This window comes from Arvicola amphibius, chromosome 13 (assembly GCF_903992535.2).
Source record: "Arvicola amphibius chromosome 13, mArvAmp1.2, whole genome shotgun sequence".
Classification (NCBI taxonomy): Eukaryota; Metazoa; Chordata; class Mammalia; order Rodentia; family Cricetidae; genus Arvicola; species Arvicola amphibius.
This window is the reverse complement of record NC_052059.1, coordinates 50,533,209-50,559,518: the sequence shown is the minus strand read 5'-3', so window position 1 is coordinate 50,559,518 and position 26,310 is coordinate 50,533,209. Positions and strand designations below refer to the sequence as shown.

The following is a 26,310-nucleotide window of genomic DNA, read 5'->3' as shown; positions in this document are numbered from 1 at the left end:
CCTCCTCCTCTTCCCTCCCTCCTCCTCCCTCCTCTTCCTCCTCCTCCTCATCTTTCGTCCCTCCTCCTCCTCCAAACAATCCTATTTTGCATACCAAGTCCCAGTTGCCCCTCCCCTCATCCACTCCTCAGAGAGGGTGAGGACTCCCATGAGGAGTCTACAAGCTCTGTACCACGTCAGGCTTTGAGACAAGGACCAATGGCCCTTCCTGGTGTAATCTAAGGTCGCCCTTCCATAGAGAATGGGTTCCAAAGAGCACTAGCGATAAATAATTGGTTTTACTGCTAGCGACCCCCAAAACTGCCCATGCCACACAACTGTCACCCTCATTTAGAGGACCGAGTTTGGTCTTATGCTGATTCCCCAGCTGTCAGTCCAGGGTCAGTGAGCTCTCACTAGCTCGAGTCAGCTGTTTTTGTTGATATCCCCATTATGGTCTTCATGCCTTTGTTCATAATATCGCTCCTTCCTCTCTTTGACTGGACTCCAGGAGTTTGGCCCAGTGTTTAGCTGTGGATCTCTGCATCTGCTTCCATCAGTTACTGGATGAAGGTTCTATGATAACAATTAAGGTAGTCATCAATCTGATTACAGGGGAAGGGTAGTTTAGGTACTCTCTCCACTATGGCTTAGATTCTTAGCTGGAGTCATCCTTGTGGTTCCCTGGGAGTTTCCCTGGTGTCTGGTTTCTCACTAACTCCACAGTGGCTCCCTCTTTCAAGGTATCTCTTTCCTTGCTCTCCTTCTCTGTCCTTTACCCAGTTCAATTGTCCTGATTCCTTATGTTCTTCTTCCTGCTCCCCTTTTCTCTTCCCCCTATCCTCCTCCCTACCCCCGTGCTGCCAGTTTACTGAGGAAATCTTGTCTTAAAGTAAATATTGAATTGTTCTTATACTTGGACTGGCAGAAAATGGAGAGGCTTTAGACTGCTGACTTGGCTGGAACTGTTTTCTTGTCCATCCCACACTAACTTAACAAATAGATACAAATGCAGAATCCCCCAGTCATAGGTTTAGGATGAATCAAAATTCAGAGACATCCAGGTATTATAATCTGCCTATGTAACATCTGACACTAAGTGTATGTAATTTTTTACAACATGTCTTTTTGACTGGGCCTGGTTGTTGGGCCTGTAATCAATACCAGCCATGTGGGAAGCTGAGGCAGGAGTTTACAAGCTCAAGGCTTGCCTGGAAAACTTAGTGACATCTTACCTCGCAATAAAAATAAAAAAAGGAGTGGGGGTGGAAGATGTAGCTCAGTGTAGGCACTTGTCCAGCGTACACGGGGTCCTCGGTTCAGTCCCCAGGATAACATACCAACTGTCCAAAAGAAGTATCTTCATAGTACGGTTACTGTGATTGTTCATAAGCTCTGGGTGTTCTCATTCAGTTTAGAACTAGTTATCAACCCAAGCTTGGACATCCATTCATCTCTGTCTGCTGATGTAGAGGAGAGCCGCTTAAGGTGTGTTTGACAGGAAGTTTTAAAAAGTATGCTTGACCAGTGAAACCGTGACTGGGTGCTAAACCTTCAGCCTCGCTGGCAAGTGGTAGCTCATGGAAGTCCAACATCTTTAAATGAAACTTGCACAGTACAAATGGTCCACTTTGTTATTTGTATTTATTTTTGTGTAGGGGTGTGTGTGTGTGTGTGTGTGTGTGTGTGTGTGTGTGTGTGTATGTGTGTGTGTACACTTGCATGTGAAGCGATTATTGGGTGTATTTCTAAACTAACCCATATTAAACAGACCTGTTCTGGGCGGGCCGTCAAGATGGCTCAGTGGGTGGAGGAGCTCGCCCCAGTCCTGATGGCCTGAGACCCACATGGCAGAAGGAGAGAACTTGCTACCACAAGTTGCCGTCTGACCCCTACAGCGCTTCATGGTATGTGCCTGCCTGTCCCCACACAGAACAAAGAAATGAACAAACGATATCTTTAAGATGAACTGTTTTGGGGGGCATTCAGTGCTTCTGTGGTGTTGAGCAGCCGCCTGACTAGTCATCTGGCGCCCATTGAAGAGTTGATCCTGTTTCTCCGCCTTTCAGCTGCCAGTTTACCTTCTGTCTATGTGTGTTTACCCACTCTAAATATTTTGTGTAAATATGATCTCTTATTTGATTTCTGTAATGGAGTGTAATATTTTCAGTGTTTATCTACCTGTGAGTGTGCGTCTAAACAACGGTTCACTGCATAGAGAGACCACATTTGGTTTCCAGTTGTCCACTCACGGGCATTTAGGCACTTTGGCCTTTATGGCTGTCCTGAACAAGGCTGCTGCTGCTGCTAGAAGCAGCCACATGGGTTTGCCCTGTGACACAGAAGATTTATTTTGGACGTTACCCAATGAGACTATTTCCCTGAAAAGGATGTCTATATTACAACAGCTTTATTCCTAAGATGCTGGCAGTGGAAGTGTTACGTCTTGAAAGGGGTCCTGTTTACATGAGGTATATACTCACTGAGTTGAAACCAGAGCTAATGTTTGATTTCACTGTTGGCAAATTTTAGCTCATTTTACAAGAGAGAATAGAGCAAACTGTGAATCCTAATTTTCAGCAACTCCAGCTGCTGTGCCAAACTAGGGGAACAAGAATAGAAGGAAACTAGTTAGCAATACGTAAATCCGGAGAGGCGACGGTAGCTTGGCTCCGGTGGCAGTCGTGGGGGTAGGTGGGAAGTGGTGTGATTATTGGCGAACTCGGAAGGTAGCACTGATTCGCTGTGTTGTCTGGTGTGCCTGTGGTTGGCTAGTGGACAAGGAAAGACAGTTGTGAAGGACGCTAAAGGATGGGGGTGGAGCTGCCATTTAATGAGCAGAGAGAGCCTGAGGGCAGGTGTGTAGGAAGGCTGGGAGTTTGAGTCTACCCAGAGAGTTGCCAGAGATTAGGAATCTGATTGGAACTAGAAATGTAAAATCCAGAAATATCAGCATGGAAGTCAGGCCAGGAGACAGATTCAGCACCAGCAGAGTGGGCTAAGCAAGCCTGAGTGTCTAGTCCCCTGAAACAGGTAGAGGAAAAGAAGCCAGCAGAGGGGGGTGGGGCAGAGACCTGGCCAGAGGGGGAAGCGCAAATTCAGAGTAGGGTGGCAAGCTCTGTGCCTGTCTCAAAGAAAAGCACAAGCGTTCAGATCTTTTGACTTCCTCCAATTTTCTTACTTAATTTGAACCATCCTGATTGGCACAGTCATAACTCTGAGTGCCCATGTGGAGGCTGTAGATGGGCACCAGGTGTGTTTCTTTATCACTCTGGAGCTCATTGATCATCTAGGATAGCTGACTGGTAAGCCCTAAGGGTCCTGACTCTGCCTCTCCCCTTGGGATTACAGATGAGTGTCACAGCATCTGGTTTTTATGTGGGCAGTGGAGATCTGGACTCAGGTTCTCACGCTCAGCATCTCTCCAGCAGTGGACCATCAGGAAGGCAGCGCGTTGAGGGATTTTAAAAGCGTTCTATCCTAGTATCAACCAGAGTACTCTGTTCAGGGACTGGCGCATGAGGTTAATTTACCCTGGGTTGTAAATGTATTTTAGGGAACTGCTTGCTCTGGGTTCTGTATGCAATAAAGGAGTGCTTGATGACTGCGTGGCTCCCTCTGTGGCTTGCTTGCATGGAATGGATGCATTGAACAAACGAATCAATTATCTGACTTCCTGTGATTGTATACCAGCCTCCAACAAGGTTTGTCTGCTGGGGAAAGTGATTGTCAGTGGTCACAGGATTCTGATGTTTCCTAGTCCCCTCTGATGTTATAACTCACTAAACACCGCCAAACCAGCATTCTGGTCGAATCCATAAGACGGGGTCCTGGGTCCGGAGGTAGCTCAAAGGGGCCGTTCTACGAAACCCACAAGGGCGTCAGTTTTCTTAGAACTTCAAGAAGCTACTGCAGTCCTCTCATGGGACAGAAAGTACTTTTTTTAAAAAATAGGAGACATAGCCCTGTTGTATAAGACTGATAGTAAACGTGTGTGAGGTTTTTCCCAGCTTGAATTTTTATTTTGACAACCAAGAAAATGGAAAATGAAATCATGAATGAAGTAGAATTTTATTCCTTCCCTTCCTTCTACTTCCCTTCCTCATTTCTATTCCCCACCCCCACCCCCACTTTTGAGACGAGACCAAGATATGTGGTCCTCTCTGGCATGGCGCTTGCTGTGTAGCACAGACTGGGTTTGATGGCAGTCCTTCTGTATCCGCCTTCTGAGTGCTAGGATTACAGGCAGGTGCCAGAATACCCGGAGCTTCCCTTCTCTCGCTCCCTCCTCTCCCCTTCCTTTGTCCTAAGTGTCAAGGTAAAGCTTATAGGAGGCCAGGCGTATCTGTTACTTGTTGGACATACAGAAAGGTTGCAGTTCCCAGCAGGTTGGTTGCAGGCCAGGTCATGTTGATAGGAGTGTTGTGTTCAGAACCCCAGAGGTTGTCAGTGTGATGGACCTGGCACTGGACATCATAGATGAGAGATTGACAACTGAAAGAGGGATCATATGGTAAAGCACAGAACTGTGCAGGGGAGCTGCGGATGGGAAAGGGGCACACAACAGTCTCTCCATGTGCAGCTTATGGTACAGCCAAGGGTCATGACTTCTCTCTGTAGCGCAAGAGGTCAGAGCCAGTATCAGTAGGTGGAAATGACTGGAAGACAAAACCTTCGGTTCCACGTACCCACTGAGAACACTGGGTAACCTTTAAATCCATCTGATACCTCCTTCCTGGTGGAAACTTGGATTTATATGTCCTCCCTGTACTCCTTTGTCTTTCAAGTGAGGCAGACCCTAGGGTGGGGAAGGAGATTGGGGGGGGGGGTGCATTTCAGACAGTCAGTCTGGAACCTTGCCCTGGCCAGTGATTGGCCAGAAACAGCTGTGGTCAGGCATTGTTTTTGGACCATTTGTGTTATAACAAAATACCAGAGGCTGTGTATTTTATTTTTCAACTTAAAAAATTCAGAAGATATTTATTTTTTATGTATGCCTCACGTGTGTGTGTTTCTCTCTCTCTCTCTCTCTCTCTGTGTGTGTGTGTGTGTGTGTGTGTGTGTGTGTGTGTGAGAGAGAGAGAGAGAGAGAGAGAGAGAGAGCATAACTATATGTGTATGGGTACCCACAGAGGCCAGAAGAGGTTATTGGACCCTGGAAGGAGCTGCAGTTGGAGGTGATCGTGAGTTGCTGGATGTGGGTAACTATAGTCCTCTGAAAAGCCTGCTGTAGCGCGAATAAGAAAATCCCAGAGACAGATACTTGGGTTCAAGCTGAAGATCAGAAAAGCAAAACAGCCAAGCCACTAGAAAAGTCTTCAAGTCTGGGAGACTGCAGACTGAACCCTGAGCTCTGTTTCCTCCTGTTTTATATTCCCCTTTAGTGCTGGAATTAAAGGCATGTGACTCGCTAGAATTAGATTAAAGGTGTAGGCGGCCACCACTTGGATCTGTTTCTGCATTGATCTTGTATAGCCCAGGGTGGCCTTGAACTCACAGAGATCCACCTGCCTCTGTCTCCTAAATCTTGGGATTAACGGTGTGTGACACTGCTGCCTGACCTCTAGTGGCTTAGTTTTACCCTCCGTCTTCATGAAAGCTTTATTTATTTATTAAAACCTAAATAGACTATCGCTATAGGCTGCAAGTTCTCTTAACCATTGAGCCATCTCTGCAACTCTGAGGCTGTGTATTTTAAAGGAGAAGATTTATTTAACCTGCATTTGTGAGGTCCAGGGGCACAGTTGTGGCATGTGCTCATCTGGTGAGTACCAGCCATGGTGTCACATGCTGTGGCAGGGGTACAGAAAGGAAATGAATGTCTGTGAAGAGCACAGGTGCCGAGTGCACAAAGGGCCAGACTGCTTTTCAGCCACGTACTCAATGCCCGATTCTGTTTCTTGACAGACATTAATCCCTTTCGTAAGTGTGGAGTCCCTCAGCCTCCCTTGTCCTACAGCACCATTATGGGGTTGGGGTGGTTTAAGCTTCCATGTGAGTCTCAGTGGAGACAAAATATTCAGAAGATGTGCTGGAGGTCTTGGGACACAAGGATTCTTCTTTTAAAAGAAGATTGAAAATGACAGAGAAATTCTTCTAATGGACATGACCAGCTGTGTACACTGGGCCTGGCGGGTTTGGGGGGTGGGGTCTCTGGAAACTAAATCCAATCCCAAGGGCCTATGCAGAGAGAACCTGGGTCCAGGAGGATCTAATACTTTACAGAGGCCGGACTTGGGGACTTAATGAATGTGAAGTGACTCCATGTGAAGTCATTAACATAACACAACGTGGTTGACTGACCAGTTTCTAACAGCTACTTAGAGTCCTTGAAGAGTGGCACTTGATGCCATGGAAGTCAACAGTGGGCAGAGTTTGGGCAGACTAGACTTTTCCTTTGCAACTAACTGGGAGGTTTGGGGTGTGCCATTCTGATGGCCCAGCAGCAGCCCTCTAAGGTTGAGTCTCAGGAGGGGAAGTGAACCGCAACTACAAAGCTCTGCTTCAGTTCAGGACTGGGTGTGGAGCATCGCCCTTTTCCCTCCTAGTTACCTGGCTTTCTGTTCTATGTACTTTAATCATTTCCAGAGAGGAGGCAGTGGGAAACAGTACTTTATAAAAATCCTTCATTGTGAGCATACACTGGTTTAGAAAGATGGGTGTCATGGAATCAGATGTGAAAGCTTTGTCTAATTGTAGTAACTTAAATTTATCCTTTCGGAAACTGGGCCATTTACTCAAGCTTTACTGGTAATGAATGTTTGGGGGATGCCATGAAACGATACACCTTTGGAAAGTGATAGCGGTGGTAGGCATTGATTTGGAACTTGCTGTGCGATTTGAATTGGGAGTACACTCCTTATGTTGAGGTCTAATGAGAAATTTCAGAAGCTGAGAAGAACACAAAGTAGGTAGGTGTGTCTGTCGGGGGTGTGTGAGTTGTCCACTCTACTGATTGTTACAAGGCCATTTTTCTGATCGTTATTCTTCATCTCTTACCTGTGTGTGTGTTTAAACCATGCCTGACCCTGAGCAGTTGGGGAATCGGGCACAGTTTGTCTTTGACACTTCCTGATTCTTGATGTAGCATTGCAGCTTTTTTTATGTACAGCGCTTTTGTCTTGTTCTCAGGAAGCCGTATTGATCTTTCCTGGGGAGCGACAGACTCCAGAGTGTGGTCATTATGACTCGGCAGTGAAGCTTATCAATTCTGTGTTTCCTGCCTCGGAAGCACCATCTGCTCCGCAGTGATTATGCTCATATGCAACCCTGGGATTGTGCTTTGGAGATCTTGTGTGGTACATTCCCCCGCCCCCTTATTTAAACACCATAACCATCACCATCCCCAGAAATGTCCCAAGACACAGTTGGCCTTGATAGGCCCTGAAAATGATTCCCTGCTGCCGTGCCTCTGCCAAGGCCTCCTCTGCTCAGATGGGTGGCTTGCTGCGTGCGCCCTCAGCTCCGTGCTGGTGTTGCTGCCTTGAGCTTGATGACAGTCGCTCAGAGTGCCTTGTATTTCATGGTGTGCCAGGCCCTAGGAGCAATGCAGCTGCCCTGCGGTGAGCTTCAGCCATCGCCTGCCGTCCTTTCCCTTCACTCCTGCTTCCTTCTGCTGTGCCTTGCAGTGATGCCCCTCCCTCTGGGTTTGTAATTCTTGTCTTTTAACTTTTGTTCGCCTCAGCCAGCCCTGAAGGGTTCTTGTATCTAGCATGTTCTGCTCAAAATAGGATAATAGAAATAGTTTTGCTATTGTATGGAACATGGACTTAAAATTTTTACTACATTCATTCATTTGTTTGTTTGTTTATTTATTGTGTGTAAGTGAATGTATGTGCCATGGCATGCATTTGGTGGCCAGGGGACAACTTGCAAAAGTCCATTCTTTCCTTCCACCATGTGAGTTCCAAGATCAAACTCAGGTGGCAGCACCTTCACCCACTGAGCCATCTTGCTAGCCCAATGTTTAAAATAAATCAAATATTATCAGATATGCTATTTTGATAATACGTTTTATACTTTGCTCATAATCATTCCCATTACCCTTTCTTGATCTCAAACACTCCCCTTTGATTTTTATGTTTTGTTTTGAATTCCACATATAGAATGTACATCTATTTTTCTGAATCAGGCTTATTTCATTTAACAGTGATTTATAGTTCCATCTCTTTTCTTTTATAATTCCGTTCTTCATTATGGTTGAATAAAATGCCATTGTGTGTGTATTTTTTGGTCATTTATCTGCTGGTTGGTACCTGGGCTGACTCTATAGCTTGGTTATTTTTGAATAATGCTGCAGTACCATGTATGTGTAGATATGGCAATGTAGGATGTGGGCCTAAAGTTTAAATTCCTAAATCTGTTTTTTTTTTGTTTTTATTTTATTTATTTGTTTGTTTTGTTTTGTTTTTTGAGACAGAGTTTCTCTGTAGCTTTGGAGCCTGTCCTGGAACTAGCTCTTATAGACCAGGTTGGCTTCGAACTCACAGAGATCCACCTGCCTCTGCCTCCCGAGTGCTGGGATTAAAGGCGTGTGCCACCACCACCCGGCAAATTCCTAAATCTTAATATGGCACTTGAGTTAGTTTGGTTATTTTATAGCTAGATTAAGAACATGCTTGCATGCTTATTTATCCTGCCTGATCTTCCTTGGTCTGCTAAACCTTATCAGTGCTGTATGTGGATCCAGACACTCGGTGCCTGTGATTCCAGGGGGTTTGGGAAGCTGCTTGCTGATGCAGACTGTGTCTCTTTAGTTCGTTAGAGTAGGATAGTGTTAAATGCTTTTCCGAAAATTTCATTTTAGATTTTGGATTCTGGCTGCTGTTGTTTGTTTGTGTTATTGGAAGTAGTTTGTATTTATTGTGTTTAGACCTGACCTGTTTACTAGTGACATAGCCGTGTTGTGAAGCCTGCTAGTAGAGATGCTGCCTGTCTGGGTTAGTCTCCTGGGAGCATCAGCTGTCATCTCCCTTTACACACGTTTTCATGTGTGTCTCATTAGGGGTTTTATTGCTGTGAAGAGATATTATGACCACCGTAACTTTTTTAAAAAAAAATTTTATTAATTTATTTTTTTAAAACAATCTTTTCTCATTTCACATACCAATGCCAGTTCTCCATCCACTTCTCCCTCTCCCCCCACCTTCCACCCACCCCACCGTCCATCCACTCCTCATAGACGGCAGGGTTTCCCATGGAGAGTCAACAAAGTCTGGCACATCACTATGAGGCAGGGCCAAGGCTCTCCCCCTGTATCTAGGCTGAGCAAGGCATCCATCCAAAGAGAATGGGTTCCAAAAAGTCAGTGTAAGCACTAGGGATAAATCCTGGTCCCACTGCCAGTGGCCCTGCAGACTGACCCAGTCACACAACTGTCACCCACATTCACAGGGCCTAGTTTGGGCCTGTGCAAACCACCGTAACTCTTAAAAAAAGGAAAACATTTAATTGGGGCTGGCTTACAGTTCAGAGGTTTAGTCCATTATCATCATAGCGGATGGCATGCAGGCCAGGCAGACATGGTGCTGCAGGAGCTGAGATTCTGCATCTTGATCTGTAGGCAGCAGAAGGAAACTGTCACACTGGGCAAAGCTTGAGCATAGGAGACTTCAAAGCCAGCTTCCACAGTGACGTTTCCTCCATCAAGGTCACACTTACTCCATCAAGGTCACGCCTCCTAATAGTGCCACTCCCTGTTGGTCAAGCATTCACACACACACACACACACACACACACACACACACACACACACACACACACACACACGAGTCTATGGAGGCCATTCCTATTCAAACCACCACAATGTGTGCCTTCTAAAAGTCCTACCTATTGGTGTATCTTATGAGTAGTTAACTACGTGTTTAATAGTTTTTTTTTTTTTTTTTTAACAGCTTCAGCTTCAGCTTCTGATTGGGAGAAAACATTCACACAGGCATATGGGAGATAGAAATAAACGTCCCAAGCACTCACCAACAGAGCAGGGCGCTCAGTGAGTCGACACATTTGTAGAACTGAATAGAATAACACACACACAAAAGCTGTTTGTAGACACCGTGCTTTTGTCAGGTGCTCACTGCCTCACAAATGATTGTTTATCATCCTGTGCACTGTTGGTGGGAACAGAGAGTGGTACGGCTGTTGTGGGGAACAGTATGGTTGCTCCTCAAACAAAGGAATGGAATTGCCATACAATCTAGAAATTTCACTTCTGGGTATACATACTGAAGAACGGGAAGCCAATACTTAAACAGATACTCAGGCAACTGCGTTCGCAGTAGCTCTTTAGTCATCGTTGCCTGGAGGTTCAGGCAGCTGCAGAGCCGCTGGATGAGTGAGTGGAATATAATCCAGCTTTGGAAAGGCAGTTCTCATGCACAGACACCCGATGAACCTTGAGGAGTCTCTCTGTCTCTGTCTCTGTCTCTGTCTCTGTCTCTCTCTCTCTCTCTCTCTCTCTCTCTCTCTCACACACACACACACACACACACCCCTACACATTGCATGTTTCTACTTGCGAGGCACCTGGAATAGGCAGCCATCAAGTCAGAAAAGAGGGCAGATGGATGGGAGATGTTAGCTGGAGGATGAGCTTGTGCTTTGCAAGGTGGAAACCTTGTTGGGGGTGGTCACGTAGCAGTGCACGTGCACTCAGTACCTCGGAACTGTGTGCCGTAGAGATGGTGAGCGTGGAAAGCCGAGCAGCAGCTCAGTTGCAGATTGGTCTTTGGGTGGGGAAGGTAAAAATTACCATGACATGGGGAGCTGAGGAATCTCTGGGGTAATAGGTGAGACAAAGGTGGCAGCGTTGTGGATAATTATTAAAACTGGATGGGGGTTGTCCATCAGGGTGCACTGTGCTGCTTTGCTAATTGTGTATATATTTGAACAGTTCTTGTTTGTCATTCAGTTTAAGAAGACCACTTGCCTTTTGCATGAGGAATGGGTGCTTCAAGAGAGAGATGTGAGCTGGTCTGGGATGGAGCCGGTCGGCTCTTAGTGCAGAAGGCTGAGGGGAGAGCAGCTGTGGAGGGAGAAGAGTTTTTTTGCAGGCAGATAGATAATTTTGTGACAGCCTGAGTGACTTGCAGAGAAGTACAGAATGTGGCATCCTCTGAATGTCTGATACATGGGCGTCAGAGCTCTACATTCTTACAGAAGTCTCTCCTGAAGGGCTCAGCTGCGTTGTATTTGTCTCTGCTTTGAGAGCCATAGTGTCTCAGTGAAGTTTATATGAGAAAGACCATAGCAAAATCCTACCCTTAGCTGAGGAACTCTTTGCACTACTTGAAAGTCACTGACTGTCCTTCAAGGAGCTACTAGTAAGGTGTCCGTGATCCAGGGAATATCCACATCCACCCATGCACATGCAGGCAACGCTGAGAAGTTAATGGGTTGAATAGATTTAAAAAAAAAAAATCGTGAAAGTAGGAGAGTGTGTTTGGAAGATGGGGTCAGAGGTCAGGGAGAGGGGTGGGATAAGAAAGGGCAGTGGAGGGTTAGTGTGATCAAATACATTATAAATAATAGTAAGTTGTCAAAAGTAAATGAATAATTTTTAAAAGAAAGGAAAAACACAATGGCATGCATTTCATGGAGCAAAGTTTTGAATACCACTTCCCACCAAAAAACCCCCAAAATCTGGGTTCTGTTTTGTGACTCCAAAGACAGGCAGTTTTTGCTTTTATCCTTATTAGACACTAACAATCTCTTGCAGTCAGCACAGTATCTTCCTGTGATCAGGACCCAAGTATCAAAATCTCCTCCATTTCCATCTTTACTACTGAGGCAGCCACATGCAGATAGAAACAGGCTGGTGTGTGCCTACGCTGAGCTCCACAATGTGCAACCTGTTCTCTTAAGATATTTTTAAAGACAAAACTTGTAGATAAACGGTTTTAAATTTTTTTCTCTACCAGTATTATTTAAATTTTATGGCATTCTTGCCTTTGGTTATAAAGTAATACGAGTGGAAGAGCAAGAGGAAGGCCATTTTGTTTGAGCTGTATAAAGATGTCTGTGTTTAACTAACGTGAGAGCTCATCCTGGGCACCGCTGTGACGAGCTGGTGGACTTTTAAAAGAAAGTCAGGGCCTGGTGATTTGGCTCATTGGGTAGAGGTGCTTGCTGCCAAGCCTGATGGCGTGAGTTGGCTCTCTGGTACTCACGTGGCATGGTGGAAGGAGAGAACCACTCCCTCAACTTGTCCTCTGGCTTCCACATGTGCGTAAGTATGTGCCCATACACTGACTAAAGGTGTTTTGTTTTGTTTTTAATTGGCAAAGAGGAGGCTGGAAAGATACCTCAACAGTTAAGAACAAGTATTACTCTTACAGAGGAGCCGAGGTTAGTTCCCACCACCCACATTGGGCAGCTCACAACCACCTGTAACTCCAGCTCTGTGAGGATCAGATACCTCTGGCCTCAATGGTGTCTGCACTCAAGTGCACACTACCCCCCCCCCCACACACACACACATAATTAAAAATAAAGCAACCTCCTAAAAGCTAGCAAAAAACTTATGTCAGCAGCTTGGTTTGTTAGTTAGTGAGATAATATTTTTTTAAAATAAGTAACTCTTGGGTTAGTGAGCTGGCTCAGCCATTAAAGGCTAGACTCACAACCAAAAATATAAAGTAAATAATTTGTGCATTTCTTTTTTAAATTTGTACCTATAATTCTAGTGAAATTTGAGCCTATCCTCTCCCCCATATCAAAATCAAGTGAGATGACTCGGTCCATCTTTTTACTTCATAGAATGTAGTTATCATAATTTCCCTGTATATATGATGTTGGCCAGTAACTTTTAGCATGTACTAAAATTTTCAAAATGAAAAGAAGAGAATATTCTATGAAGTTTAAAAATGATTCACATATGGCCCAAGGGAAGGGTGTGTCAGTGACTGGCAGGTGTGAAAGCTAGTAGCAGAGTGACATTAGTAGTGGTTGTTAACACTAGGGTGCATGACCGTATGACACATGCAGGGACTGGTCAGCACCAAGGACAACGACCTAAGGAGCAATAGCGTGGCTGGTGTGCTCCTGTTCCCTAGGGAACGTTACCACCCACACATGCAGGAACTGGTCAGCACCAAGGACAGCGACACAGCGCCAGTGTATCGATGGGGGTTTGTTTTAAAAGAGTTTCTTGTTGGAGTTCCTATGTGTTTTGGCAGAGCTGGAGGAAACACCACAACAAGGTTTCATTCTTGTGTTGCTACTTCTCGTCCATAGTTTCCTTCAGAGACAGGTCCATCCACTGTACAAATCCCGAACACTTCGTGTGTGTAGAATGCTGTGTAACTATTGAGAGACGCTGAGGGGCAAAGCCAGCAAGACCCTGTGTTTCAGGCTCAGATCAGGAGTCATTCCCAGAGTAAACAGGAGTTGTGACATCTGAGCAGCTCTTCTGTCTGGGAGTGCCCAGCTGGCCTTAGGGGATAAAAGGACACCAAGAGCAAGAGGTGAGGTGCATTGAGAGTGACAGCCCAAGCCTTCTCTGTTGCCTGTGGTTGTTACTTGGGTTAGAACTGACTTTCTTCAAAATTGTCCCCACATCATCCAGCGCAATGTCCCAAGATACCACATTGTTGTCTCAGGTCTCAAAGGTCCATGTCCCTCCCTGGGATGCTATTGTTCATACTCTCTGCTTAGCCACCTCCTATCCAGCCCTTAGGTCTCAACACAGACACAGTTCTTCCCAGTCCCCAGTCAGGACTGTGTGTGATCTGAGACCTACAAGAATGACTAGTCCCAGAGGGGCAGGGCAGAAGGGCAGTGGGGTCCAAATGAGGTCTTTCAGGAGTACCCTTCAGTCCTAGATACTTTTGCAGTCCCAGAGGGGCAGGGCAGAAGGGCAGTGGGGTCCAAATGAGGTCTTTCAGGAGTACCCTTCAGTCCTAGATACTTTTGCTTTGTGAAAAGTAACATTTCAAACCAGAGAATGTACCCGATGGTCTGTGCAATGACAGCAACAATCACTAGCAATCTCATTTTACCCACAAAGCCCTGGTGTATTGTCATTTTCCAATAAACACTTAATGAGTGATTAGATGCCATTGGAATATGTCCGTAACAAGTTGGTGATATACACAGGGGAGGAGATTGTGGGTTGTTCTGGGGTCTCGCAGTGTGCTTGTGCTTATGGGGTGGAAAGAAGATGGACACGGGAGGAAGGGGTGGAGTGGTGCATGGGATAAAGTCTACAGGAGAGGTGTCCAGAGAGCCTGAGAGAAGAACTGGCTTGTCTTGAGATGAAGGAGATCACTTTGAGTAGCAAGCTGTCATAAACATACATTGTCGCCCTGGGCGACCACTGGAATATGGGCACCTGTGGGGTTTTTCCCCTTCTTGCATGTACTTGTGGTCAAAAATGTTCTGATCTCAATAGAGCGGTTGTCCTTCTGCTATTCTCTGCTCAGGACTGTTTACTGCTGATGTGGGAGCAGCCATGAGGACTGTGAAGTCAACAAGGAGCTTTCTGCAGCATGTTTTTCTTGGCTTCCTCCCTGAGAGACAGTTTTTCTCCAGTGACATTTTACTGGGAGCTTTAGCTCCAGCCTTGTATTCCATTTGTAAGAGTAGGTGTCTCAGAACAAGGCAAGATGGAGCATACTGGCAGAGGTACTGGGTTAGAGTCTGCCATGTCTAAGAGGGCTACCAACTGCATGGGGTTCCTGGGTTGGTTGTGTCTCTGGGTGGAAGATCACTAAGTTTGTGGCACACACTGTGCTACTGAATAGCTTGTCAAGACCTTGGAAGTAAAAAACCAAGCCCTGTGGCATGTTGACATGCCCCGTGTGTACTGGAGCTTGTAGCATACGTTTACTTTGCCTGGGGTGTGTAGACTGAAGGATATTGGAGGAAGCGAGAAGTGGTCAAATTCAAGAAGCATGGTGCCTACGCCACATCAGCAGTTACCACCCTCCAATTCTTTGACACCTGAGCTGTGCATGATTCTCATGTTCACAGTGGCTCACAGTAGACCTGATGGAGAGCCAGCAGTTTCTATCCATTTTCAGAAACCCAATTTGTAGAATTTTGAAATGCTTAGTAAAGCACCCAGGGAAATACTTTGCTAGAAGAAGTAATAATTGTTCATGATACAGAAATTATACTCTAGAACCATGAAGTGGTAAGCGAAAAACTACTCTTCTGGGATAACAGCTTCTTTTTTTTTTTTTTTTTTGGTTTTTTTAGACAGGGTTTCTCTGTAGCTTTGGAGCCTGTCCTGGAACTAGCTCTTGTAGACCAGGCTGGTCTCGAACTCACAGAGATCCGCCTGCCTCTGCCTCCCGAGTGCTGGGATTAAAGGCGTGCGCCACCGCCGCCCGGCCTGGGATAACAGCTTCTTGGACAGCCATCCATCATGTGTTTCTTTCCTTACTAAAACCCTGCTTTGGATAAGCAAATGGCTTGTGTCTCTTTTTGGGCAGCAGCATTTGTGCACCTGCTGATGTGCCCAGGTCACGTCTCTATAGTAGCATAAGAAGAGGTAGCTTCAAACCTACTTCCTTGTGGACATTATGATTGTTTTCTTTGGCCATTTGCATTATAACAGTAATGCCACCTTATGCCTGTTTTATAAAGTCTCTGTAAGTATTTTCACTTATAGAAGAGAAGAAATCAGAAGGATCTAGTACTAGAACTCAGATTGTGGGGGTATAAACTGGTTTTTGTTGTGTACTACTCTTATTATGTTGAAATATGTTTCTTTTATCCCTATAGTCTCCAGGATTTTTTTAAATCATGAAGGCATGTTGAATTTTGTGGTTTTTTCTTTATATAAGGAGGCGCCATGTGCTTTGTGTCCCTGTGTCTATTTTTGTGGTGGATTACTTTACTGATGTTGAATTTATCCCTGCATGTCTGCGATAAAGCCCACTTGGTCATGGTGAATAATCTTTTTGATGTATTTCTGAGCTTTGTTTGCTCATATGTGGTTGATAATTTTTGCATCTATGTTCATCGGGGAGATTGACTTTAATTCCTTTTTCTTTCTTTTTTTTTTTTTTTTTTTTTTTTGGTTTTTCGAGACAGGGTTTCCCTGTAGTTTCTAGAGCCTGTCCTGGAGCTAGCTCTCGTAGACCAGGCTGGCCTCGAACTCAGAGATCCGCCTGCCTCTGCCTCCCGAGTGCTGGGATTAAAGGCGTGCGCCACCACCGCCCGGCTTTTAATTCCTTTTTCTGTTCATTTCTTTAGTACAGACCAACTTGAGTGAGGCGTATTTATTTAATTTATTTCATACAGACTAACTTGAGGAGTGTCGGTGTTAGTTCTTCAAGGCCTGGTAGAATTCTGGGCCCTTGCCTTTTTTGTTTGGGAGCATTTTAGTTACTGTTTCTATCTCATTGGTTGTCATGTTTAAGTTGTTTGCTTTCTCTTGATCGAAATTTAGTAGGTCATATATCTGGAAATCATGTTTCTTTTGCATTTTCTAGTTTAGTAGAATGTATCTTTTTAAAGTACATTCTTAGCAGCTCTTCAGCTGTCCTGGGTGTCTGTTGTAATGTCACTTTTAACCTTTCATTGTGTCTATTTGATTTTCTATCTCTTTCTCTTTGTGAATTTGGCTAAAGGTTTGTCTCTTTTCAAAGAACCAACTTTTCATTTAATAATAAATAATAATAATAAAACCAAATTTTATTAATTCTTCGTATTTTTTTCATTTCTATTTTGTTAATCAGCCCCAATTTTGGTTATCTCCCCTCATGTACTTTTTTTTCTGGATGTTGTTTGTTCTTGTTTTTCCAAGGAATGCAGTCATTAATTTGAGATCTCTCAAAAATTTTGATGGAGAGCCAGCACTGTAAACTTCCTGTTAGGAATCTCCTTTATTGTGCCCCATGGATTTTGGTATATTGTGTTTTCATTTTCACTGTTTTAGTAATTTTTAAATTTTCTTCTTGATTTCTTTTTCAGTGACCAATTATCATCCAATACCATACTTTTTAGTCTCTATGGGTTTATATACTTACTGTAGTTTTTTACTGGAGTTCTATAGGCCAGTTTTACCCAGATAGACATCTCTTTCTATTGGTTTGGGAAATTTTCTTCTTTGATTATTACTGAAAATATTCTCTACATCTTTATTATGCAATTTCTTCCCTTCTGTGACCATAATCTGAAGGTTGGGTCATTTTTAGAATTTTGATTCTATTTGTTGTTGAATTTTTCTAACTCACTAGAATTCCTTGGTCCCATCTTAATGGAAGCCATCGTGACATTCCTGACGAGGCAAATGGATTTTATGTTACTGTAATTTAAGACTAAGTGTAAACCAGGTGTAATAGCACACATCTTGTACTCAGGAGGTGGAAGCTGGGATGGGAGGCCAGGAGTCCAAGACCAGCCTTGTCTGTGAAGTTTGAGGTCAACTTTTCCCTCCAAACCAAAGAAAGCTAAAATGTGCCTTCAGGTGTCAAGATGGCTATCATCAAAGGCTGCAACCAGAGTCCATGTAGTGAAGTTACAGGATTGAAACACATGGGGTGGAGTCAGCCTATAGCTGTGACTGTGGCACAAAAATGGATAACCAACCTAAGGGGAGGTGTGGGCTCTGGGGAGGAGAATGGAGCTTCCCAGCTGCACTAATCTACCTGTCTGTCGCAAAGACTGGTAGGAAGGCGAGTTAGGAAGAGCTGTAGGCTGAATGATAGTTTCTCTGTTGATTCAGGACAAGTTTGGAAGTTTGAGGTAAACAAGGCTTAAGGCAGAAATGTGTACCTGTTATTTATCCCTCTGAATGTACTTCAGATAAGGGAGAGGGCCCCGTGACATGGGGTAGGGGGGGCTGCTTGCAACTAGTAGCTGCCAGATTTCCTTGAGTGGAGTTTGCATCAGCGTAGAGCCACATGAGCATGGGCCTGATCTGATTTGCTTAAGTCTTGCCCATGACCAGAATTTAGATGATCTCAATAGTTATTATAGATATTTAACCATAACTTATTGCTTTAAAGTGCAAGTCTGTGAACTTTCAAGTCAAGTCAATATAACTTACTAACATTTGTCTAGAGTTTAAATTTAGTTGGACCTCATATAAAGTTCTAGAAGATGAGCTGACTTAAATATGTGCTGCCTACTTCTGTTGCAAGATGAAGGTAGAACTTAAGTTGTATAACAGAATTAAAGCATGGCATTTGATACACACAGCAGACAGATGTGAAATACCCAACAGGAATGTTGATGCAGACTCTGCCTGCTGACTTAGGAGCTGTGTTTAACTTTGGTATTTATGAATGGAATTAAAACCTGTAAGCTACTTGTCTTAGTTATACCATAGGGAGAGCTGATTCCAATGTAACTAACTGCCAGCAAGATTTCTAAATTTTACATCATAGCTCCAGCTAACTGAAGTACTGTGTAAGTGGCTTTTGGTCATTTTGACCTTCAAAAATAATGCAAGACATGTTTGGGATCAGAGTACCCCTGTGTTCCAAGAGAGCAATGAATTTCAAGACTATTGTAGGATTTTGAATGCTTGGTCCTGAAGTTTAGAGGTTAGTGATTTAGAGCAGAAATATTTGGGGTTCTTGGTAGGGTTTGTTTGAGTCCCATGATCTCTTGCTGTCCCTTCATAGATTTTGCTGTCCTTTCTGGTGGAAGCAGCAGCCCTACTGCCCTGGGTTGGCTGGGACCCCATCTGTGTACTTGGCTTTGCCATCTAGGGCTCAGGCACATTCTGTATTGGTTGGATGAGCCAGTGCTTGCTTTCGCTGGAGAAGCCGGTCAGTTCCCCTATACTTCAGCACTGCTGTTGAAATCAGTTCTGAAAACTCTGTTTTTATTGTCAGACTGTTGTTCTGGCTGGCTCAACATTGTACTTTGCTTTCTTGCCCTGGTATGTATGTATGTACAAATATATGTGTATATATGTAATGAAATTAAATTGTTGTTTAACTTCATTTATGTCATTAGCTTAAGAATAAAAATTAATGTATCATAATTTCAGAAAATGAGCGAAATATTTCTATTTTGGCCTTGTGTATCAGACTTGGGGTTCAATGGTTGTTATTGTTCTAGCCTTTAAAAGGCTAGCAAGGGGAACCTTCCAGGGAGCCTGGAGCGCTGATGCTGTGTACAAATGTGTGTGCTTTCAGTTTTCGGACATAAAGTTGCCTTCTGATGCCATGTATTTTAGTGTCACGTTAGAGGTTTCATTTCATGATCATTTGTTCATTCACATGTATTTTTATTTTTAGCTCTAAGCAAAAGACATGAGAGGCCTCAGCTGAAATGAGGTGGTTTTGAGGTCATCCGATTTCTAGACGTGTGCGGTCACCTGGTCCTGAAAGTCCTCCACACAGAATGGTAATGGCAAAATCTAAGGGATGGAGAAGGGCCTCGTGTCCCCACCTGTCCCACCCCCACCCCAGTGCCTCCCCTTGTAAGATGTAAAAATCCTTAACTTAGCAATGTTCCTGCCCTAGACTGGGTCAGATGTTGCATAACAACAGCCCCAATAACATCAGAAAACCACAGGCAAATCCAATGTTTCAGGTGTGTGTGAACCAGTTTTTATTCTTGCTTAAGTAGCAATAAAATATATGCCAGATAAAAAGCCTCGAGCCCCTAGGAATTTGCATGCTGAAAACTAGTAGGATTTGCTCCCAAACACAAGGGAATCCAGGCTTCCCTAGTATCTTTGATGCAAAAGAAAGAATTCTTGCCAGAGAGTTCTCTCCTAAGATAAGAATTTTAATCTTATGTAACTCTGTGTGATTTATTTTCAAAAGATAAATCACCTTTTGAGAATAAGTGATTTTTTACTTAATGATTTTACATGTATCTTTCAGCTCTAATTTAATTGTTAATATTCAAAATTTTATTTAAATAGTTTATAGTGGAAGGGAGTATAACTAGTATATATATGTGTGTGTATATATATATATGCATATTTGTTAATAGTGCAACTTTCTTGGGAAGGTGTCATCTCTATGTTTGTTTTATAAACAGTGCTTAGGGAAAGGACTAGGCTTGATTCTGAGACAGACTAGGATTCTTTGCTCAAATTCAAAAGGTGTCTGAAGTTGTTAGTTCAGAGAAGGGGTTCCCGATGTCATTTCATATCCTGCCCTAGATACAGGTACCATTAGCTTCTGAAATAACTCCCAGGCTTGCTACATTTTAGCCTAAGTCGTGAAGTTGCTTCATCACTGAGCTCTAAGGAGGGGCAAATTTCCTCCCAGTCTAGCAGGTCACACGGAAGGCAAGTTCCAAATTGTTTGTTCCCCGGTGGACAGGTTCATTTTAGAGCAGCGCCATGTTGTTTTTCGCGTTTCCTTTCATGGGCGCTCATAGGCACTTCTGTGCATTGCTTCCTATTCGCTTGTAGTGTTTTCCCAGTCTGTAATCTTACAAATAGCAAGTAGCAAGATTCAGGGAAGACTTCCCTTCACATCTGTGACACTTTGTGACGAGAGAGAGTTGGTTACATGCACCAAGATAAAGCCTATCCTTGGAGTTCTGGCCCCAGCGGGCCATCCAGGAGAACTGCTCTCTTGTCTGTGTCTCCGTTTGTCCTCACTGGCCAGCCTTGTCCTGTTCTAGACAAAACCAGTGCGTTGTTCCTGTGTGCGGGGTTACACATCTCTTGGGAGGGAGAACTCTGAGCTCTTGTTTTCTATAGAATGATGCTCTGGCCTTAAGTGGCCTGGTGTCTAAACCACAGTCGAGTGGGTGATGGTTCACTCTTGTGTATTAACAGTGTCTTAGTAAGAAGGGGCAGAGCTGTATATTTCTGTAGTCGTAGTCCCAGCACTTTTGAGGCATCGTGGTGAGACTGCCCTAGGTGTGGGGTGTGGGAGAGGGCCTTACTAAGAAACAGTTCCTAGCATTGCTGATGCCTGTATGTTTAGACACTGTAATTTCTAGCTGGTCTTCGTGGCCCATGCCTGTTATCCCAGCACTCCAGAACAGAGACAGATCTCTGCTCTACATAGAGAATTCTAGACTGGCTAGGGCTACATAGTGTTTTTTTTTCCTCTCTCCCCCCCCACCCCCCACCCCTGATTTCTCATTGCCCAAACCAAAACAGGTTTTTTGGTTTTTTTGTTTTGTTTTTAAATTTAAAAAAAAGAAAGAAAGCAAAGCAAGCACACAGGATTATGCCAGCCCCCTTTTGAGGTTAGGAGAACTTGGTGTATTTTTAATGTTAAGTGTTAAAAGTTAGTGCACTGGAGGACAAACACCAGCCACTGTCACTCAGCTAAAAAAAAAAAGCCTCCAAACAAGTGAATAAAAAACCTGTAGCTTCATTCAATTCTCCTCAGTGTCTTGGCCACAGCAACTGCTTCCAAGAGAGAAGGACAGGACTAGTGAGTGCCAGTGAAAACTCAGAAATGTGTGAAGGTGATGACCCAGCAAATACTAAACAAGCAGGTGCCATATGAGTATTGTCGGATATTTACCTCACTGTATGGAAGCCGCTGTGTTTTGAAGGAAAGCCTAAGAGCACATGTAAGGCGAGGGAAGCACTGATGGTGAAATGCTTGGAAGTTTACAAAAGGAAATATTGACCTTTTTCTGGAAAAGTCTTTTCTTTTGCCCTTGTTTAATTTATTTTCCCTTTTTTGTTTTTTAGGTTTGCAATTTTTTTTGGTGATGGCATGTTCAGAATCTTGGATCCCTAAGTTGAATATTGGAAATATGTAGGAGCCTTGGAAATTATGTTGTTTTCATATTTTAATGTTTTGGTAGGTGAATCAGTAGATTTAATAAATGTATGTAAAAGAACTCTGTACTTGTAAGCTGACAGGTGTGTCTGAGGCGTGTCACCTGCGTGCTACGTTCTGGAGACAGTCTGCTTCCGAGGTTCTCTGTGGACCCCTCGTGGTCTGAGCAGTGGGCTTCCTCCTGTCATGTTTTGGTTGGCTGGGTTTCCTTTCTGCCCACCTTGCAATGTGAGCTCCTTAGATCACAGGCATCAGTGATCAGGGGTTAAGATGAGAAGAGAAAACATCGTAACAATCTTAAATGCAGTAATTACAGAATTTCCACCTGGAAATCACCTCACAAGATCTGTATTAGAAATACGCAGACTCTTTTATTTTTAAACAAATGTATGTATGGCCAAATGCTGCCAGTTCTTAAAATTAGACAGTATTGTAGGTCAGAGGTGCTCACACTGAGGGAGTAAGGCCGTTCACTTTCACCTCCTTCCTGTGTTCCGGAACTCTCGTCAGGTGGGTGAGCTAGTGGGAAGGGGCCGGTGGTCTGTGTAAAGGGAGAAACCCCGAGAAAAGGCCTCCATTTCCTGAAAGGATTAATTTCCCTAAACAACTACAATAGCAACAGATTTGACTCCCTTCCAAGAATGGGCTGCTGTCATGTAGAATGTGGGTGAGGGGGTGTTCAACCACCGACAGATGGATGCGTGGTACCGAGCGCAGATTACAGTGGCTGTAGTCGTTGGTGGTTGGCTGTCTTTTGCCTGCCTCCCCTGCACCTGCTGGAATTCAGAGACCTGAGGATGCTTACTTACTTCAGTAACTAACTCCAGAGCTTAGTTTTTCAGTGGTCAGTAGGCATGCTCTCCACCCTAACTGGGGAGTAGTGACTGTCAAGACCACAGTTAGAACAACTTGGAAGGATGAAGAAAATGCAGGAAAGTGGGGAGCCTGAGTTCTATTATTGGTGAGTTGTCCATTGTTCCTGGAGTCCTTACATGCCTGTAGCCACAGTAACCCTCAGATTTCTGTTAGAAGAGCTTCAGAAACTGAACTGACTGTACTACTGCCACTGGCTCCCTTTTAATTAAAATTTAATTACGTCATTTCCCCCCTTGCCTCCCCTCCCCCTGCTAGCCCTCTCCTCCCTTTTCAGTGGGCTGAATTAGATGATACTTATTTAATAGAAAGCACACTGAAAACACTCGGTAGACTTTTGTTTTAATTGTTACATACCAATCTCCACACGTGTTGTCTATTTAGCTGCTTTCTGATTACAATTGGCTTTTAAAAACTCTCTTTCTGTGGTATTTCTGTCAATAGAGGTTTCCTTTTAGCCAGTTCTAGCCACAGTATTGATTGGGCCTGGGTATCTGATACATCCAGAAGGAATTAGCCAGCCAGGAAAAAACTTTATTCCCTCCAGAATAAATATTTTAAAGACCTTCTTAGATTCTGAAAACCGTGAGTGCAAATGAAGGAGACTTAAAGAGAAAACTTTAGGATTCTGATGGTACAAAGTGAGGGTAGGCTGCACTTGGAACTCCACAGAGCAGGTCCAAGGGAACAGAGTGCATCTCCTAGCAGGGAAGAGGATGCTGGGATGTCTTGGACAGGAGACATTCCCTGTTGTCATGGGAAGCTTTCATGAACATGCATGGTATTTAAGAGTAGTCAGGCCAGTGTTTGGAAATACTAATGTATCGCCTAATGGTGAGTTTGAATTATTCTGGAATGTTCTAAATATGTTTGTGACTTAATGGTTAATTTAATTTCAAATAAATATTTTAAATATTAAAGAAAATGCATTATCAATAAAACTTTTGTTTCTGTTGTATAACTTTATAAAATAATATAGAGTATCATGTATAGTGGAAAACTGTGGGCATGGGTATGATCATAATGGCCACCTCCCAGAAACTTCTGGATAAAACATTAAGACTATACTCAATTTTGTCTTACTTGTAGTATTGATTAGAGAGCATTTTAGTGTCTCTCATAGGAAGTCTGTCCCTTCCTGGGTGACTGTGCTTCACGGCCTTGGTACATCATACTCCAAAAAGTAGCAGGTCTGTGAGCATTACATAGACTAACAGCAGGACCCAGAGAAGGAGAGTGGAGCAGCGGCCTGCTGTGGTGGGGACGTTGTAGAGAAACGCCAGCGGAAATCTGCTGGAAGCTGGGACGCCTTCATCAGCACAGCCACAAAAGCCGGACATAGCTGTGCCGTGTCTGCACAGGCAGGGACAGTGATGTGTGGGGTCCTTGTCACTCGCTCTGACTTTGATCTCCCTCCCCCCCAGTGATTCTCTGCTTCCAAAGGCTTGAAGGCTGTCCACTGCCTCTTCACACAGAGACCTGCAGCCACAAGATGGAAGCCACTCCTAGAGCGAGGGAGTAGATCCTGCAAAGGCCACTCCCTCCTGAGAACAAGTGGAGAATGTGGAGCCTCAGGCACAGGGCATGGTGGTGTCCTCTGCGGATGGATGTTTATTTCATAAGAGGTTGAGTAGCAATGCCCTTTAACATGAGCACACTTGCCCCCTAAATTATTAGAAAGGTCTTCTCAAGTGTGACCTTTTATTATGTCAGGATATTAGGCTCTTGGTGTCAGCTAGTTGTTAAATTCTGTAATAGTGACGAGAGCTTTGAGACTTGGTTGTGACTTGTAAGTCTGAAGCAGATTTTCAGGAAAACTGCCGACACTCCCAGTTGACTCGTTTGCATCCCTTTCGGCTTTTCCGGAGTGTGGTCCTTTCTGAGTTTGTCAGCTGGGAGGAGATGCCCCCTGCTCTCCGTTTCCCCTCGATGACTGACTCTGGCTTGCACCATTCGAAACCTAATTTGTCAGAAAGTCCATGTGAACAGCCTGCCTTTCTCCTTGGTGCAATCTCGAGTCACCTCCTTGTTCTGTCAGTTGCTGGGAGTTTCTTGTACGGTACAGCTTAACTCTGAAGGTGAAGTCAGAAGACCTGAAGAAACATTGCCCTTGTGTTTAAGTAGTCAGAAGGGAATCGCCAGACTGACACCAGCAGAGCATCCTGGGTGGCCTGCTGTTAACTGAGTTGAATTTGACTGTTATTTAAAAACTGAATGTATAGACATAAAGTAATCACAAAAGGTGTATTGTTCATGTAAGGCCTGTCACCTGAGGCGTTTCTGTCTGTGTGGTCTAGAGGTGATGACCCATTCTGCTGTAAAGGATCCAGGTCAGTTAATCTGACTGAAAGATAGATAACATTTACTGAGCTTCTGAGGCCTTTTCATGTCTCCTTTGAAAGTTTGCTACTTTGTACTTTCATGGTTTCACATCCACAGGAAGAGGATCCTGGAAGAAGAGTGTGACTCAACTACATCCTTTCTTTGGTGACAGTAAAAACAGCATACAAGGGGTTTAAGAGTCTTTTGGAGTTCTCCTGCATCTGTCCTGTTCATTCTTCCTCTGCAATTCCATCATGGTTCCTTCTAGCACTTCAAGATGGTGCTGTTTGGCTCTCAAACCCTGAGTCCACATAAAAGTATCAGCACACAGTTCAACCTTCTCTCCCATCGTCAGGTTGCATTCTGCTGGGAACAGGAGCTTCGTGATTCCTTTCCTGGTGTATCTCCATCTTCCTTCCTGAAGAGAAGCAGCTCTTCCAGACACAGGCACCTTGGCTGTCTAAGGGATGACCTGTAACAAGTTCACAGCACTGTATTCTCATTGTGCTGGTCACTGCTGTTGTGGTTTCCAAGGAAGACAACTCCAACTGCCATGCTATGAAGCTGGAAGGAGCCAAGCCTACCTCAGGCATGGGAAGACCCAAAGCTGACTTACGAGCATGGAAACTTGCTAGAACCTGAAGAGAGCTGGAAGATACTCCAGTGTTTCCTTTGGTGACTTAAAAACAAACAAGCAATACACACACACACACACACACACACACACACACACACACACACACACAGATCACACAGAGAAAGTGTCTGTGTCAGCAAGATTTGTCCAGACCATAAGCCAGCTTTTTCGGCCCACATAAACCCCACATTGAACCTACATTGACTGTCCAGGTGTGTCTTTGTAAGCCATCATGTAATTTTTGGAAAACCTTGTTACACTGATACTAAAAAAAAAAAAAAAAAATAAATAAGATTTCAAGTTTTTTCCATACACATTTCAAAAGCCATATAGATGTGTTTTGTGGATAGGCTATACTGCTGGTAATAAATTTCTGACTCTTTTTTTAAAAAAATTAAATGGCTTGAATATTTAAAACCTAACACTTCGAAATTATTTGTGGAGGGGGGGTGGTAAGTGCATGGCTGGTTTTACTTTTCCTGTAATATATGCATATTTTCTGTGGCTGCTGCATATAAATTATGTGGTCAGGGGTCACGTGTTTTCTCCAGAGTCCCTAAGCGCTCGGCTGTAGTCGCTAAGTGCTGAGGGTACTGGGAATGTATCTAAGGCTTTCTGGGTATGTGGAGAAGTTTGTCCAAGTACAGTGGCTTTGTACTCTGAAAGCGGTTTTAATAGGTAAGGCTGAGTGGGGTATGTGGTTCAGAGGAAAGGGAAAGACCCTCTGGAACGAGCAGTGGATTAGCTGTGTGCTGTGGCTCTGAACCCTGTCAGAGGGGCTCAAGGGTACCAGAACTCCTGCATGACTGACAGGGTTTCTGCCTGCAG

General features: G+C 44.1%; 1 protein-coding gene across 2 annotated transcripts in view; it reads left to right on the top strand.

Moving 5' to 3' along the window:
- Xkr6 (XK related 6) overlaps window positions 1-26,310 on the top strand; it is a 215,748-nt gene that overhangs the window by 39,208 nt on the left and 150,230 nt on the right. Inside the window, exons 2-3 of one of the 2 annotated variants that reach the window (XR_005283030.1) lie at window positions 19,179-19,287; window positions 21,560-25,564. The exons of the other annotated variant lie outside the window; for it this stretch is intronic. The gene's annotated coding sequence lies outside the window, so the exon portion shown is untranslated. Of the gene's footprint in view, window positions 1-19,178; window positions 19,288-21,559; window positions 25,565-26,310 lie in introns of those variants that run through there. 2 annotated transcript variants of the gene reach the window in all.